The sequence below is a fragment of the Schistocerca serialis genome, chromosome 4 (genome assembly GCF_023864345.2).
Source record: "Schistocerca serialis cubense isolate TAMUIC-IGC-003099 chromosome 4, iqSchSeri2.2, whole genome shotgun sequence".
NCBI classification, from domain to species: Eukaryota; Metazoa; Arthropoda; class Insecta; order Orthoptera; family Acrididae; genus Schistocerca; species Schistocerca serialis.
The window spans coordinates 196,092,913-196,105,719 of NC_064641.1; the positions used below are offsets into that span (position 1 = coordinate 196,092,913).

Genomic DNA, 12,807 nt, shown 5'->3' on the forward strand with positions numbered 1-12,807 from the left:
CATACTGCACGCGCGGCTAACAATCATACGGCAGTGCGGAGAGACTTTTTGAACGTCCCGTATTTTGCTGCTTCCTGAGGAGAAAATAACATGTCAATCATGAATCGCACTGGAAGTGTTGAAAATAACTAGACACCAAACTATTGGCCGGCCAGCGTGGCCGAGCGGTTCTAGCCGCTACAGTCTGGAACCGCGCGACCGCTACGGTCGCAGGTTAGAATCCTGCCTCGGGCATGGGTGTGTGTGTGTGTGATGTCCTTTGGTTAGTTAGGTTTAAGTAGTTCTAACTTCTAGGGGACTGATGACCTCAGAAGTTAGGTCCCATAGTGCTCAGAGCCATTTGATCCATTTTGAACCAGAAGTGAAAGCAAGGAATCTATCATACCAAGTTACAATAACGTCTATTACACCATCAAGTCACATTAATGTGCCCACGTATCAAAAGGCTGAATAACCAACTTTTGCTGTGCGGACCAGACGTGCAAGGAGAAAGTCAATAAGGTTTTGGAAGGATGGAGCATAAAAAGTGATTCGTCCGAAAACGCCAACCATTACCACTCAGTTGGCGTCCAGTTGCGTTACGGGGGTGCAGATTCCAGCCTTCCTCGCCAATGAACAGCAGTCAGCATGGGTCCATTAACCAGGCGCCTGCCGCGGAGGCCCATACACATCAGTGTTCACCGAACGGCTGAGGAGGCATTATTGGTAGCCACTTGGTTCATCTGGATGGTCACTTGCTTAACAGTTGCACGTTTATTCGCCCGTACATATCTCCGCAGTCGTCATTCACCGCTATCAGATATGGCCCTTGGCGTTCGACAGTCACCACGGAGCCGGTTTTGGATAGCGCAATTTTGCCAAGCGCAGTGTACTTTAATCAGAAAGACGACCGAAAACAATTTAAAAATTTAACCGTTTCGGAAGTGCTTCCACCCTTCGTCCTGAAGCCAATGATCATGCCCTTTTGGATGTCAGATAACTCTCTCCTTTTTCCGCTTTACGACACTGACTGCACTATTTTCAGCTCCTCCTGAAACGCTTTATGTACTGTTCACTGCTAGTACTGCTAAGTGCCGTCTCTGAGTGGTTACTGTACGTTGACGTCGAACATAGGCGGTGGTCACATTAAAGTGACTGGGCCGTGTAAAAGTGATACTTGCACTGAATGGCGGTTATGACCATTCTAAATCAGACTTACAGCACAGGTGCGAAAATAAAGTATCAGCTTTCATGTCCGTATTTTTTTTAATTATTTTCCTACTACCGACCGAAAACTTGACAAAAGTCATCGGATTTAAATTTAATAAACCGAGTCAAGGGTGCATATAGTAGTGCAATTAACACCCAAGCAATACAAAAACCGTGAAAAGAATAATCACCACAAATGCTTCAACATTAACTCTGACGATCACACTTCTTGACACCTGTGGAGAGCGGTGCAGTTACTATTTCTAGCGTTTCTAATAATTACTGATCGTTGAAACTTGTAATACACTCTTTTGGATACGGCTGTTGCGTCCCTTTCTGGGAAGGAAAGAATTGTTTAGTACCCAGTTATTAAAAAAAATAATTAAAAGACCCAATGCGACTCATACATGGCGAGCTTTATTCTTCATATTATAACAACAGCAGACACTGCTTTATTTTTTGATGTAGATATGGCTCTGAGCAGAATGGGACTTAGCGGCTAAGGTCATCAGTCCCCTAGAACTTAGAACTACTTAAACCTAACTAACCTAAGGACATCACACACAACCATGCCCGAGGCAGGATTCGAACCTGCGATCGTAGCGGTCGCGCTGTTCCAGACTGTAGCGCCTAGAACCGCTCGGCCACTCCGGCCGACTTTGATCTAAATATATTTCCCAATAACGTAACATAGGAAGTCAGAAAAGTCAGTATGTCAGTTATATCAGTAATTTGATACTTGTGTATTAAGTAGTTTTCTCGGCATTACTATACGAGCAGTCCGACCTTGGGAAGCCGAGAGCGATCTTAAGGATGAAACGAACGATACTGCAGTGCCCGTGTTACTCTTGATTACGATGCACTGCGGCAACTACGTTCGTTATGAAATACCTGGTGATCCATCATGGACAGGGGGCATCAACTGGTCAAGTAATTATCAATGAAATAAGTCAGTTGTAGCCACAGTTCCGAATGTGGACAACCATGAGCGAGCGATAACCGATAAGCGGAAAGTCCGGCACAAATTTTCATTGTCGTTATTTCATTCTACAGCACAAACCTCAATCTTCATCATCCAATACTACAGCTAATGGTTGTCCGTATTTGCAGTAGCGAATACATTTAATGTACGATCGTAAGGAGTTCTTCCCGATCCACCGTTGACTGCATTCCCGCAAGGAGTGTCACGTTAAGACAGCACGTCCAGTACAGTCCTCTTGTTGTGATGAAATCGGTGTGATACATTGAAACCTGCCGAACAATAAGGTCACGTACAGGGCACTTCCGGCTATTATGCAGTGAGAAAATGATATGTAAATAAGGGAACTGCACTGTGTTTACTAAGAAAGTGCTTGCTACCTGCGCACGTGCGTACTGTTGTGGTGAAGATGGTGTTACGGGATACATTTTTGAACCAGTGGAACGTGATAGACGGTAGCCAAACGCTAAATTCAAGCATGAAACATTCACGCGATTCGTGTAGGATATCTCCATAACTGACATCAGTTTCTTTCTGAGCGATTAAGAAATGTTCGTCTGTCAGACGAATCCGAAGTATGGACTTAAACGATTAAACAACTGCAGAGAATTTCAGCGGCACAAATGAGGCTTCTGAGGCGTTTGGGAGGATGCGAAGTAGAAGACCATAAGTGAAACAGTGAGACAAGGTATTGTAACACAAGGGGTAGGAATAGTAGAAAAGATGCAGCAGTATAGAAAGGAATGGCATGACTATGTACTATGTTTGGATCAGAGACGGATACCAAGGAAAACTTACGACTACAAACCCGAGGAACTAACAAAGATTATGGTAACATTTTTTCAGAAGTAACAGACGCATTTAATATTTTGTATGTCTCTAAACTTGAGTATGGCTTCGAATGTGAACCTTACCAGTTTTTTTATATCTTGACCGGTGGCTCATCTAGCACGGTTTATTCCCTATCCTCTTTCCATGACCGAATTCTATACAATGATGACTACACGTGTGGTATGTATCTGCAGTCCCATGCCGCCATTACATTTCGCAAGAGAAAGCTCTTCGTATCATTACTGGTTGTCAGTGGAGCGAGACTAACTAAATACACTGGTACATGCTCTAACAGCCGGCCGGTGTGGCCGTGCGGTTAAAGGTCTTCAGTCTGGAACCGCGTGACCGCTACGGTCGCAGGTTCGAATCCTGCCTCGGGCATAGATGTGTGTGATGTCCTTAGGTTAGTTAGGTTTAATTAGTTCTAAGTTCTAGGCGACTGATGACCTCAGAAGTTAAGTCGCAGAGTGCTCAGAGACATTTGAACAATTTTACTGAACGTACTGAATGCATGGTTGCGAGTGAAGAGGTATTACCGCTGTCAACAGAAAGTACAGTGAATTAGTGGATCAAGTTTGTTTCCAAACAAGACACACAGCGCATAAAGTCGACATTTGCTCTATTTTGCAGATATTTTCAGTGTAGTGCAGATACAAAGTTCAACAGAGGTGAGAAATCGAATGAAATGCCACTACTCTGCAACGAGCCACCGGAGACCACGGATGTGTTATACCGAAATACTAAGAAAATGTCGTTGGACAACCTTCGAAATTTTGTTGGTGGAGTTCGGGTTCAGGCAGTGTATTTCACACGCTACTTAACTCTACACTGAATTGAGGAGAGTAATTTGCTCTATTATTAGCCGCTTGCTCTTTCATTTAATCCGCATCTGGTCCAAAGTAAAGGGACTTTTTCAAAGGTGTGCATTCTAAGCTCTCGTAGTCTTATGGTACTTAGATGAGGTACGAACTGTGTACCGCGAATAACAGTTCGAGGAATGAGTCGAACGAGATTCCTCGAGAGCATTGATTAACATTTAAGTTCTCTAGCGTACATTTAATATGGACCTATTATGAAGCGTGTCCGAATTCCTACGAAATTAGCGAGGCGAAGTATGTAAGGACTACAAAAACAAGACCAGTAGTCCAGGATGGACAAGAAACTTTTGTATGCTATTATAGCCACAAATAGACTGCATTTTCTCAGATTGTTTCGTAAAATATCTTTCTTACTTAGGGATGTAGTACGACAAATCTGACGTGTTTATTTCATTTCATAACCGTGAGGCTGTTCGCAAACGATACATCTGTCTGTAGGGGGGCGGGGGGGGGGGGGGGGGGGGGAATGCCAGATGACCAGCGACTTGCGGGAGATCTGCAGAGTGTAGGTGATCGAGCAAGGACTGATAGTTGACCCTGAACTCAAGTTTAGTGTGTTGCACCTAAACAGATGAAGGAACCTACCACTGTTCTCCTTCTTGCAGTGGCATGAGTAACTACCGAAAAACCGTAAGAGTAACCATCCGTGGTAACCGGAATTGGAAGGGTCACACAAAGCAAATTATAGGACAAGCAGATGCTAGGCTGACATTCAGAGGGAAAATATTTAGGAAGTGTAATTAATTCACGAAAGAAGTGGTTTTCAAAGCACTTGATCTGGCGGTTCATAGGTATTGATGCAGATGCTAGGCTGACATTCAGAGGGAAAATATTTAGGAAGTGTAATTCATTCACGAAAGAAGTGGCTTTCAAAGCACTTGATCTGGCGGTTCATAGGTATTGATCATCATTCTGGGGTTGGATTGAAAGGAGATATAAAGATCAAACGAATAGAGGCGTGTTTCTTCACGGGATAGTTGATTCGGCGCGAGAGTGTTACAGAGATGCTCAACAAACTCCGGTGACAGGCACTACAACAGACGTCTTGTGCATCATGGGGGGTTTTACTGTTGAAATTCTAAGACAGTACGTCCTAGAAAGGCTTAGGCAACATATTAACCCCCCGCCCCCACATTAAATATGTATCGCGAACTCTACATCTGCATCTACATGATTACTCTTGCAATTAACGATTAAGTGCCTAGCAGAGGGCTCATCGAGCCAACTGCAAGCTATTTCTGTACCGTTACACTCACTAAAAGTGCGCTGGAAAAAAAAAATCACTTAAATCTTTCTGTGCGAACTCTGATCTCTCCTGTTTCATTATGATGATCATTTCTTCCAATGTAGATGGAAGCCATCAAAATATTTTCGCATATTCAGACGAGATAGTTGGTGACTGAAATTTCAAGGGGAGATCCTACCGCAACGGAAAGCACCTTCCTTTTAATGATTGACATCCCAATTCGCGTTTGATATCCGTGGCACGCTCTTCCCGACTTCCCGATAATACAAAACGAGCTGCCCTTCTTTGAACTTTTTCGATGTCCTTCGTCAACCTTGTCTGGTATGGATAGCTAAAAGCGGTACTCCAGAAGAGAACGGATGAGCGTATTGTAGGCAGTATCTTTAGTGGATGTGTTCGATTTGGTAAGTAAATAGCAGTCTTTGGTTCGCTTTCCCCACAACATTATCCATATGATCGTTATACAACCACAACGAGAAAATCAGAGAAATTAGATTTCAAAGGGAGTATTGCCCACAATATTCTTCACTCGCACTATTCGCGAATGGAACAGTAAGTGGGAGTTCCGGAAGATGGTGGTATAAAAAGTGCCCTCTGCCCCACAAATTAAGATGGTTTACGAAGTATAGATGTAGACGGTGGTATAAAAAGTGCCTTCTGCCCCACAAATTAGGATGGTTTACGAAGTATAGATGTAGACTTAAAACGTAAATGAGAATCCTTGAAAGAAAGTCAACGCAGCTCTCGCGAAACACTTTTGCTTAAATTTACAGCGCCTGCATTTGCAGAATACGGTAGGACGATAATTTTGCCACCATTCAGTACCGTATAACGCGCACGGATCATAAGATAAAGACAAGAGAGGTCAGGCCACATACACACGCTTGTTTCTCTAGCTCTGTAAGGGCGCGGAGTAGGTAAGAAAACGAATAATATCCGTATGATTTACCCTCCGGCATACACTAACAAGTGGCTTGAGGACTATAAATACAGCTATAGATATATTTATATGTAGATTAGCGAACCCGGCAATGCCTCGCAATTGGTAAAAACGTATGGGAATTGCATATACATCTTAAATTCCTTGCACTCCCCCCCCTCCCCCCTCCCCTCTCTATCAGTCTTCTCATCCCCTCTCTCTTCTCATCTTTTTGTGTTTAACCACCTTATCCCTGTCTCTCTCTGTCCATCTCGTCCTCCACCTCTCTATGTCCATTTCCATCTGAACGTTCAGTAGAGTATTGTGTAAAAATTTGAAGTAAATCCATCAAGTTCTTGGCAAGATTTTTGGTATAGGGGAGCGATGGACTTATTGTAACAGGGGTAAGTACTAACACGCTCTTTTCACTAGGATCTTAAACTTTATTCGCGTATTTCTTTTACTCGATTTGACCTATGAACCGCGCCGCATCATGTTGCCATAGCCAGTGTCCCGCCGGCCGGCGCAGTGAGCGGAAGTGTGCACGCGCTTCACTTTAGCCAGGTAATATAAAATTGTACTGTCGTAACATTTTGGTTTGCGTTGTTATTATAGACTAATTGCAAACGTTCTATATCTTATTTACATTCAAATTTATCCATCTCTGATAATGTGTAACAGTTTTGCTAAATTGTTTAAATAGTTATCTTGATAAATGTTAAAAATCATACCATGGGGTTAGTTGTAACAAAATCCCGGGGCTTGTTGTAACATGCCCCACATTATGAAGTAGATATCTAGTTTTTTTTTCCTTTCTTCTAGAATGAGGGTGTATAAAAGAAAGTCAGAGCGGGCAACACAAACCAAGAAGTGTACGAGTTGGCGGCAGCTGAAGATGTAGAAAAAAAATGCAGTATTCGGAAAGCTAGTCAAACTTTGGGATTATGCCACGTCTCTCTTTATAGATACACAAAGAAAAAGAAGAATAATGAATGTTTAAGAGTTGGTTATGTTAAGCCTAGACAAGTATTTACTGCAGAAGAAGAGGGTAAGATGGCTTCCTACCTACTGAAGTGCGCCGAAATATACACTCCTGGAAATGGGAAAAAGAACACATTGACACCGGTGTGTCAGACCCACCATACTTGCTCCGGACACTGCGAGAGGGCTGTACAAGCAATGATCACACGCACGGCACAGCGGACACACCAGGAACCGCGGTGTTGACCGTCGAATGACGCTAGCTGCGCAGCATTTGTGCACCGCCGCCGTCAGTGTCAGCCAGTTTGCCGTGGCATACGGAGCTCCATCGCAGTCTTTAACACTGGTAGCATGCCGCGACAGCGTGGACGTGAACCGTATGTGCAGTTGACGGACTTTGAGCGAGGGCGTATAGTGGGCATGCGGGAGGCCGGGTGGACGTACCGCCCAATTGCTCAACACGTGGGGCGTGAGGTCTCCACAGTACATCGATGTTGTCGCCAGTGGTCGGCGGAAGGTGCACGTGCCCGTCGACCTGGGACCGGACCGCAGCGACGCACGGATGCACGCCAAGACCGTAGGATCCTACGCAGTGCCGTAGGGGACCGCACCGCCACTTCCCAGCAAATTAGGGACACTGTTGCTCCTGGGGTATCGGCGAACCATTCGCAACCGTCTCCATGAAGCTGGGCTACGGTCCCGCACACCGTTAGGCCGTCTTCCGCTCATGCCCCAACATCGTGCAGCCCGCCTCCAGTGGTGTCGCGACAGGCGTGAATGGAGGGACGAATGGAGACGTGTCGTCTTCAGCGATGAGAGTCGCTTCTGCCTTGGTGCCAATGATGGTCGTATGCGTGTTTGGCGCCGTGCAGGTGAGCGCCACAATCAGGACTGCATACGACCGAGGCACACAGGGCCAACACCCGGCATCATGGTGTGGGGAGCGATCTCCTACACTGGCCGTACACCACTGGTGATCGTCGAGGGGACACTGAATAGTGCACGGTACATCCAAACCGTCATCGAACCCATCGTTCTACCATTCCTAGACCGGCAAGGGAACTTGCTGTTCCAACAGGACAATGCACGTCCGCATGTATCCCGTGCCACCCAACGTGCTCTAGAAGGTGTAAGTCAACTACCCTGGCCAGCAAGATCTCCGGATCTGTCCCCCATTGAGCATGTTTGGGACTGGATGAAGCGTCGTCTCACGCGGTCTGCACGTCCAGCACGAACGCTGGTCCAACTGAGGCGCCAGGTGGAAATGGCATGGCAAGCCGTTCCACAGGACTACATCCAGCATCTCTACGATCGTCTCCATGGGAGAATAGCAGCCTGCATTGCTGCGAAAGGTGGATATACACTGTACTAGTGCCGACATTGTGCATGCTCTGTTGCCTGTGTCTATGTGCCTGTGGTTCTGTCAGTGTGATCATGTGATGTATCTGACCCCAGGAATGTGTCAATAAAGTTTCCCCTTCCTGGGACAATGAATTCACGGTGTTCTTATTTCAATTTCCAGGAGTGTATTTTGGACTACCTCCTATAGATGTAAGGAAACTAGCTTACCAATACGGTGTGCAGCTTAATGCTAAAAACATTCCTCCTTCTTGAAATCAAAATAACATGGCTGGTACTGACTGATTCCAAAATTTTATGCGCAGAAATCCACATTTATCTTTAAGTCGAGCGACATCGTTCAGTAAGACTAACGTTAATTCATTCTTTGCAATATATCAACGACTTCTCCAAAAATATCAGTTTAATGCTTCTCGAATATGGAGCATTGATGAAACAATGTTTGTCGTTACTATTTGCCCCGGTAGACGTTACAACTTGCCCCAAGCACGAGGTAAGTTGTTACACCACGCTTCTTCTAGCAAATAATTGATTGTAAAATAATGACCAATAGTTATGGTATTATTTTTACTTGATTTGTTAGAGGAAGAGTTACAGCATCCATCCATCTTTATTTAGTAGCAATTTCATCAATGGATCTTAAGATCTATTAGTTTTCAAGAAAACTGTTTTCTTGAAATTATATATATATATATATATATATACAGGGTGAGTCACCTAACGTTACCGCTGGATGTATTTCGTAAACCACATCAAATACTGACGAATCGATTCCACAGACCGAACGTGAGGAGAGGAGCTAGTGTAATTGTTTAAAACAAACCAAACAAAAATGCACGGAAGTATGTTTTTTAACACAAACCTACATTTTTTAAAATGGAACCACGTTAGTTTTGTTAGCACATCTGAACATATAAAGAAATACGTAATCAGTGCCGTTTGTTGCATTGTAAAATGTTAACTACATCCGGAGATATTGTAACCTAAAGTTGACGCTTGAAACTTCCGACGTTTAGTTGCGTGTTGTAACAAACACGGGCCACGGTCGATGTGGAGGACACATAAATTGGCCAGCCCGTTCTCCTGATCTTACACCTCTGGACTTCTTTCTGTGGGGTACGTTAAAGGAGAATGTGTACCGTCATGTGCCTACAACCCCAGAGGATATGAAACAACGTATTGTGGCAGCCTGCGGTGACATTACACCAGATGTACTGCGGCGTGTACGACATTCATTACGCCAGAGATTGCAATTGTGTGCAGCAAATGATGGCCACCACATTGAACATCTATTCGCCTGACATGTCGGGACACACCAATAAAAAGGTGTTAGCATGTGGACGTAATGTGCTGTTCCAGTCTCTTCTGTACCTAAGGTCCATCACCGTTCCCTTTGGATCCCTACGTAATTCGGTGCTCTCCGATACACACGATCGAACAGCGGAGGAGTGGTACTCAAGCGTCAACTTTAGGTTACAATATCTCCGGATGTAATTAACATTTTACAATGCAACAAACGGCACTGATTACGTATTTGTTTATATGTTCAGATGTACTAACAAAACTAACGGGGTTCCATTTAAAAAAAACGTACGTTTGTGTTAAAAAACATACTTCCGTGCATTTTTTTTATGATTTGTATTAACCAATTACACAAGCCCCTCTCCTCATGTTCGGTCTGTGGAATCGGTTCGTCAGTATTTGATGTGGTTTACGAAATATATCCAGCGGTATTGTTAGGTGACTCGCCCTATATATATATATATATATATATATATATATATATATATATATATATATATATATATATATAACGAGAAAATAGCCGTTGTCTGTCCGAACATTCACTAGAGTATGGTGTAAAAATTGAAGTCAATTGGTCAAGAATTTTTCGAGTTTTGTGATAACGACGCTTCCAGCTTTGAAAATCACATATATATGTGTACATTACGTGTGCTGAAAGTATATAGCCCATCCGACTTCGTCCGTCCGAATGCTAGAGTATCGTGCGAAAACTTGAAGCAAATCGGTCAAGAACTCTTCGGCAACAACGTGTCCACTTTGTATATTACATACACATTTATATATTATCTGTAACTGTAAAACTTTTTTGCTATGAAAATATGTGACAGTAGAACTGTCAAACTGAACGCAAAGTTTTTTTTTATTTTCCTTACCAAAAACGCTATTACTATACACAATTACGAACACAAAAAAAGTCAACCAACTGGGTCGAGCTTTTGTCAAGTGATAATCTTCCACAACTGATTCGAAAAAAACCAATAACAAAATCGCTCAAGCCGTTCTCAGGTGGTGATCTTCCTTACATTCGACAACTGGCTTTCATTTGACACTTAGCCAACTGCCATTCAGTCAAGATGGTGTACTCACAAGGGAACCTCCCCATCGCACCCCCCTCAGATTGAGTTATAAGTTGGCACAGTGGATAGGCCTTGAAAAACTGAACACAGATCAATCAAGAAAACAGGAAGAAGTTCTGTGGAACTATGAAAAAAAAAGCAAAATATAAAAACTGAGTAGTCCATGTGCAGGATAGGCAACATCAAGTAATATGTCAGCTCAAGAGCGCCGTGGTCCCGTGGTTAGCGCGAGCACTTGCGGAACGAGAGGTCCTTGGTTCAAGTCTACCCTCGAGTAAAAAGTTTAATTTTTTATTTTCACACAATTATCACAGTTCAGGCACTCACACATAATCAACTTCGCTTTCCAAAAGTCCAGGACATGTTCAGATTTGTTTGGACATACGCAGGATTTGACGGTCTACACAGGGAAAAATCTGAAAACGTTAAAAACATATTGTTTTGACAGAGCACAGGGAAAACTGTGCGACTGTGAAACTGTTGCATTCATTTGTTGCAGTTTATGTGACAAACACTTATGTTTTCATCACTTTTTTGGGAGTGATTATCACATCCACAAGAAAACCTAGATCGGGAAAGGTAGAAGAATCTTTTTACCCATTCGCCAAGTGTACAAGTTAGGTGGGTCGACAACATATTCCTGTCATTGGAGCACATGCCGTCACCAGAGTCGTATAGAATATATCAGACGTGTTTTCCTGTGGAGGAATCGGTTGACCTATGACCTTGCGATCAAACGTTTTCGGTTCCCATTGGAGAGACACGTCCTTTCGTCTACTAATAGCACGGTTTTGCGTTGCGGTCGCAAAACACAGACACTAAACTTATTACAGTGAACAGAGACGTCAATGAACGAACGGACAGATCATAAGTTTGCGAAAATAAAGAAATTAAAATTTTCACTTGAGGGGAGAATTGAACCAAGGACCTCTCGTTCCGCAGCTGCTCACGCTAACCACGGGACCACGGCGCTCCTGAGCTCACGCTATCCTTGATGTTACATATCTTGCGCATGGACTACTCAGTTTGAATATTTTGCTTATTTTTTCATAGTTCCACACAACTTCTTCCTGTTTTCTCGATTGATCTGTGTTCAGTTTTTCAAGGTCTATCCACTGTGCCAACTTATAACTAAATCTGCGGGGGGTGCGATGGGGAGGTTCCCTTGTCAGTAATGAAACAAAGCAGTAGGCTCTGCCAGAAATATCGACTCTTAGACAATGCGTCTAATAGTGAATTTTAATACGACAGTATGCCATCTTAGGCATTTTGTAACATTTAAAAACACTTGATAATGGCACTTTGAAGCCGAAATAATGATTGTGTAAGTGTAAATGTAACGCTGTAAATAAACAACAGTCTAATGGCGGTACTGACTTTAAAGAAATATATTATGACTGTGGCCCCGCATTATGAAAAAATTATGATTTTAATTTATATAGGCATGTGTTATCCGCAGGTACACACATGAATCGCACGGAACTCTTTCAGGAAAGATTACATAAAATGCAGACACGCAGAGGGGTACGCAGCACTTACCGATTGTCGCAGCCGGCCCGATGTAGGCGGTGGTGTGACTCGCAAATTGCCTCCAACACGCGAACTACGAAAGCACGAAGCGCCCGGTCGACGTAGAAAAGCCACAGGAGCACACTCGCCGTCCGTGTTGAAGCGCGCCCGGGAGCCACGGGCAGGTGTCTGTCTCGTCCGGACGTGTGCGCGGGCGGCGTTGGCTGCTAGCTGGGGAACGCGACGCGGCTGTCTGGCCGCCGACTTCACTGTGCTGGCTGGCTGAGTGGCCGCCGCGGCGTTACCTCCCACGGGCGTTGCGGTTCCGGGGAGGCCGCGAACCGCCGCCGGGACGTGGTGGGGAAGGTTGCGCCGGACTGCGAGCCCCTCTCCAGAGAAAGCGTCTCGTCTCCTCGTGACCAGTGGCGATTCGTCACTGGGTCTTCGCACTCGTCCACGGTCCGACAGCTCGCTTTGGCCTTCTGGGCACTGTCATCAAACAGACAAAGACGCTCGTATGTAGCAGTGCTCCAGAT

At 44.3% G+C, this 12,807-nt stretch overlaps 1 protein-coding gene across 1 annotated transcript in view; it reads right to left on the minus strand.

Moving 5' to 3' along the window:
- The window catches only part of LOC126475297 (ATP-binding cassette sub-family G member 1), a 498,031-nt gene extending 485,437 nt beyond the window's left edge, over positions 1-12,594 (minus strand). The window contains exon 1 of the mRNA XM_050103060.1: positions 12,302-12,594. The gene's annotated coding sequence lies outside the window, so the exon portion shown is untranslated. The remainder of the gene's footprint in view (positions 1-12,301) is intronic.
- Between the last annotated feature and the right edge of the window lie 213 nt (positions 12,595-12,807).